This window comes from Schistocerca nitens, chromosome 8 (genome assembly GCF_023898315.1).
Source record: "Schistocerca nitens isolate TAMUIC-IGC-003100 chromosome 8, iqSchNite1.1, whole genome shotgun sequence".
NCBI classification, from domain to species: domain Eukaryota; kingdom Metazoa; phylum Arthropoda; class Insecta; order Orthoptera; family Acrididae; genus Schistocerca; species Schistocerca nitens.
This window is the reverse complement of record NC_064621.1, coordinates 608,870,545-608,875,340: the sequence shown is the minus strand read 5'-3', so window position 1 is coordinate 608,875,340 and position 4,796 is coordinate 608,870,545.

Below are 4,796 nucleotides of genomic sequence, written 5' to 3'. Positions count from 1 at the left end.
GTCGGAGGCATCCTGCTCTGTTTGCATTGATCTCCGTCTGCCAGTGCTGCCTCAACATGTGTCACCTGTAAGGTTTCCTAAGCTACCTGCTTTGCAAAAAGATAACCCAAAGACTTGGTTCACCTTGGTGGATCACCTACTGGACATCCATGACATTTCAGATGAAGACACCTGTTTTGTCTGCCTGGTGAGCCACCTCCACACTTATACGGACCTCATCAGTGACTTGCTTCTCTCACCAACTGCCTCGCCACATGTTTGACGCCAAAAGCACTGCTTATCGAGTGCCTTTCTCACCCTCTGGCAGAGGCTATCCACCACATTATTTGTGATGAGCACCTCGAAGACCGCACCCCTTTACAGCTTTGGCGGCGTCTACATGCATTAATCGACGATCAAGCATTACCTGATGCCACTCTTTGGAGGTTGTGGATGGTCAAGATGCCTTCGGATCTGTAACTTCATCTACTGTCTCACATCGTCGACCCACTAGAGGTTCATTTACACATGGTGGTTCAGGCTTACACTATCATTTGTAACCGGCACCCTGTGTCATGAACGACATCTCCATCACCCTCAGTTGGCATGCCCACACCTTTGGTTCTGCACCCTACTGGCAGAGGCCAGTGCGCTCAGCTATGGCCTAATCTTCTGGGGAAAGAGCTCTGATTCTCTCACCATTTTCAAGTTACAAAAACAAGTAGTAAGAATAATGAAATGTAAAAAAAGAACTGAACACTGTAAACCACTATTTCAACAGCTAAAAATCCTGCCACTGCCATGCCTGTGTATATTGAAACTAGCTTGTTTTACAGTACAGCACTTGGACGCCCTCGACAGAAATGCAGACCGCCACACACATGACACCAGAAACAAAACACAGTTACAAATTATAGCCCACAACACAAAATTATATGCGAATGGGGTTAAATGTATGGGCATTAAAATATACAACCACCTCCCAACAGACATAAAAACAAGCAAAAACCGAAAAATAATGAGAATTAAATTAAAGGAATTGCTACTAAATCACTGTTTCTATTCCGTACATGAATTTCTTGAAACAAAATTTTAATTACTTACAATACGCTGTTTATTCAGTTGTAGATGTTTCTACTTAGTAAGATAATTAAATTATTGTATCTTATCTATATTCTGTCTGTATCTCATATACGTATTCTGCTACGTGAACTATGTACCACAATATTTTAATTACTTTGAATAAGCTGTATATTCACTTGTAGATATTTCTACTTAGTAAGATAATTTAATTATTGTTTGTTACTCATATCCTGTCTGTATCTCTTATATGTATTCTGCTATGTGCAGTATGCACCACCGTCATCTCTCATCACACAACACATTTTTTATATTTTGTCTATATATCCTATATGTATTCTTCTATGTGAGTTATGTGCCACTTCTGTCATCTCTTGTCATATACCATCTTAATATAATTTTTCAAATTGACTTGTCCTATATCATGATGTGCTTTGCTGTACAAATTGTATGATCTACAGGACCAATAATAAATCAAACCAAATCAAATCAAATCACCTCAGCTGCCAGTCAGTAGCTGCCACCTAGCAGCCTACAGGAGGTACTGCCAGCAGGTTCCTGACAGCCACTGACTTTGCCCAGGCAGCAACCCAATTGGCTACCGGCCCCAACCCAGACAGCTGCAGCCCTCTCCCGCACCTCCCTGCCAATTGGCCTACCTGCTCTCCTGGTTCCATGCTACTTACAGGAATGCTGCCTGCAACTGCTGTGCACCTTGTGCCTTCCTAAACATGACAGGTGGGCACGGCACCTATCATCCAATGCTGCACCACTCACTTCAGTGATGCGATGCCTCAATACCCCAGCCATGTCAACAGGCATTCGCTTTCTCGTCGACACTGTTGCCGATGTTAGCGTAATCCTGGCCAAGCAAGCTGCCGATGCACTGTCACCTTCTACCCTCACTTTGATTGCCACCAATTGTTCTTCTATTGCAGTCCATGGCTCCATCAAGATGTTGCTTCACCTATTACTGGTTCACACCTGCCCTTGGACCTTCCACATTTCTGATGTGGAGGAACCTGTGACCGGATTGGATTTTCTATACCATTACGAACTTTCACCAGACCTGCAGGCCGCTGTGCTCTGCCACACATGTGATCTACAGTTCCAAGCTCACACGAGTTCTGCACTACATCACTCTCTGTGTCCATGGCTACACTTTTCACATGTGCGCCTGGTCGAGCGCATCACTGCACGGCTCTCTGACCTGTCAGACGTGCACACACAAATCGACAAACTCTGCGCCTAGAACGATGCCTTATGCACCTGCATCACTTCTGCCTCCGCTGAATTGTCACATGCACAGCGTACCATACATTGCCCATCTACAGACCTGCAATGAGGTGGTCCAACACACGCCTCTAAAGCGTCTTCTCACCAATCTGATCCTGTGTTGAGCATTCCACCACCTGCTGTTGTTTTCTCACCACCGCGGACGAATCTACAAGATGCATCTGCATGTTCCACTTAAGCATCGCTTCTTCCATCGCCAACTTCAGCTGATGCCCCACCTACGCCACCCTGATTCACCAAGGTCAGCGAACCGATATTACCTGGTGGTAGCTTCTTGACCCCTATTGCCACCCCTCCTATGCAAGTATCAGCCATCAGTAATGGCATTTGGCATAGGATTCACACCACTGACAGCCCATCTGTTTGTTGTAAGGCCAGGCACCTTAACACATCCAAACTACAATGCGCGAAGGATATCTTTCAGGATCTGTTGGCTTCAGGCATCCTCCACCCCTACGATAGCAACTGGTCTTCACCTATTCACCTTGTTCCCAAAAAGGACCCCACCTTATGCATGTGCGGGGACTACAGGTCCCTTAATCCTCACACCATTATCAATAACTACCTCATTACACATATCTAGGATTTCACGGAATTACTCCATGGTTCTAACTTTTTCTCTGTTTTAGATTGTTCCAAGGCATATCATCATGGCCATTATCACACCCTTCGGCCTATTTCAATAATGTTACAAGCCTTAGGGATTGAAAAATGCTGCACAGATGTGGCAGTGGTTCATTGATTCAATTTTGCTCCCTCTGCCATTTGCTTATGCTTACTTAGATGATATACTGATCTTTTCCTCTTCCGCTGAGGAGCATCAATTTCACCTCACTGCAGTCCGTTCGCCCCTCACTGCCAATGGCTTGGTGATCAACCGTAATAAATCTCAACTGTGTTCCACATCAGTTACCTTCCTATGCCATACTGTCTCTGCCGATGACCCCCGACTGATGAGTTCTCGTGTCGAAACCTTACTCGATCTTCCTCTCCCTGAGGAATATGCTCAGCTCCGTCATTTTCTGGGTATGGCAAACTTTTACCGCCGCCATATTCCTCAAGCTGCTTCTGTCCAAATGGCCCTCACTGACGCTCTCTCCAGCAAAAGCACCACTGGAAAACGGAACTTGGAGTGGGCCAAACCCATGCTCGACACTTTTGGTAACCTTAAAACAGCCCTCGCCCAACCAGACCCTGAGGCCCATGTCTTGACCAAGACTAATGCCAGTGACTCAGCTGTGGGCACTTTTTTACAACAGCACTCCACTGACACCGATTCCACCCCCCCCCCCCTCCCACTTCTTTTCCAAGGGACTGACTAAGAGCCAGTGCAAGTGGTTGGATTTTGATCGTGAGCTCCTCGCTATGTATGAGGGGATTAAACATTTCCATAGTCACCTCAAGGGGCGACATTTTATGATATATACAGATCACAAGCCACTCGTGGACGCTATTTGTAATCTGGCTAATGACCTTCCGCCGTGTCATTTCCACCATATGCACTACATCTGTCGGCACTTTTCCGATGCATGCTATATTCGCGGCATGGGGAATGTTGTGGCAGACTAGCTTTCCTGCATCTGTATGCTAACCGCACTGCTGAATCTGGAGGAGTTTGCCCAACTACAAGATGACAACGATCATATACAGCAAATAATATCAGACAATGAATCATCGCTCTCTGTCCAGCCCATATAGTATCTGGGTCAACAATCCCTGTCCTTTGTGACACCTCTACAGGTACACTCTGCCCGCTGATACCTACTGCCCTCCATCATAGGGTCTTTACTGCCTTGCACGGCATAGGTCATCCTGGGATGTGAGCCATGCATGGCTGGTTACAGAACGCTTTGTCTCGCATGGCGTAAAGCATGACTGTAGCACTTGAAGTCATGCGTGTAAATTCCGTGCCAGCACAGCAAGATCGGCAGGCACGCTCAACTTCCATTGGGCTAGTTTGACATTCCAAAGGGGCGTTTTTGGTATGTCAATATCAATGTCATTGATCCACACCCCCCTTCTGAGGGTTTCAGATACAGTTTATTGATCATGGACCACGTGACCCGCTGGGTTGAGGCAGTTCCACTTATTGACATCACGGCTGAGACCATCGCCCATTTTTTCGTCTTGGCATGGGTTGCTTGCTTCGACTGTCCCATCTCTCATGATTGACCAGGGGCACTAGTTTGAGTCTACCCTCTTTGCTCGACTCTGTGAACTCTGCCGTGTAGCCAAATTTCACACCTCGGCTTACCACCTGCAGGCGAACAGCCTGCTCGAGCGGTGACACAGCACACTTAAGGCCGCACTAATATGCCACAGTGGCCTATGGTCAGAGGCCCTCCCATGGGTCCTGCTTGTATTTGCTCGACCCACAAAGAAGATTTGAATGCCTCGCTTGCTGAGATTGTATATGGTGAACTCCTCCTTCTTCCCACCGA